The following is a 626-nucleotide window of genomic DNA, read 5'->3' as shown; positions in this document are numbered from 1 at the left end:
CCCCGCGGACGAGCCACCAGCCCCGCTCCGAGGCGTGTAAAAGCGGGGCGGCGGGGCCGGGGAGCAGCGAGCGAGCAGCCCGGGCTGTGCTGCGGAGCAGGTGAGCGGGGCCGGGCGGGCAGCGGGGACCCCGTCCTGCACCGGGACCCCGTCCTGCACCGGGACCGGGACCGGGACCGGAGGCAGAGCTGAGCCTCGCCTCGCCTCGCTGTTCCACAGGTTGCACCAGTTGACGGGATCGCTGCACAAACCAGCAAAACGTCGTCCGAAATGGCAGCCGAGGTGAGGGCGAACTCTGCTTCTCCAGCGAAGTAGTCTCGGGGTGCTCTGGCAAACGCGAACTCAACTGCATGATAACCCCAGCTCTGCAACCTGCCATGCTTGTTTGGGTGCTTGTCTCCTTGATTTGTTTTCCCGGGTTTTAAATGGAGAAGGGGACCGCAAACACATTTACTGCACTATTTCTGACAACCCACGGTAGTGAAGATACACTTAGATACCTCTTCCCCATCCACGCGCTTGGCTCCCAGCCCTGGCCTTTCACACCCCATCCCCTCTGCCATTCACCCCAGGGGACCGGTTTCCCAGCGAGGAGCCGCAAAACTTTGCTTTTTAAACTCCGATTC

At 62.1% G+C, this 626-nt stretch overlaps 1 long non-coding RNA gene across 1 annotated transcript in view; it reads left to right on the top strand.

Moving 5' to 3' along the window:
- The first annotated feature begins 23 nt into the window (after positions 1–23).
- LOC103924830 overlaps positions 24–626 on the top strand; it is a 1,590-nt gene continuing 987 nt past the window's right edge. Inside the window, exons 1-2 of the long non-coding RNA XR_664002.1 lie at positions 24–100; positions 220–282. This is a non-coding gene — a long non-coding RNA (uncharacterized LOC103924830). The remainder of the gene's footprint in view (positions 101–219; positions 283–626) is intronic.

Source organism: Pygoscelis adeliae, unplaced genomic scaffold, assembly GCF_000699105.1.
Source record: "Pygoscelis adeliae isolate BGI_AS28 unplaced genomic scaffold, ASM69910v1 Scaffold331, whole genome shotgun sequence".
Taxonomy (NCBI): Eukaryota; Metazoa; Chordata; class Aves; order Sphenisciformes; family Spheniscidae; genus Pygoscelis; species Pygoscelis adeliae.
The sequence above is the reverse complement of the archived record's forward strand: the minus strand, read 5'-3'. Positions and strand labels throughout refer to the sequence as shown.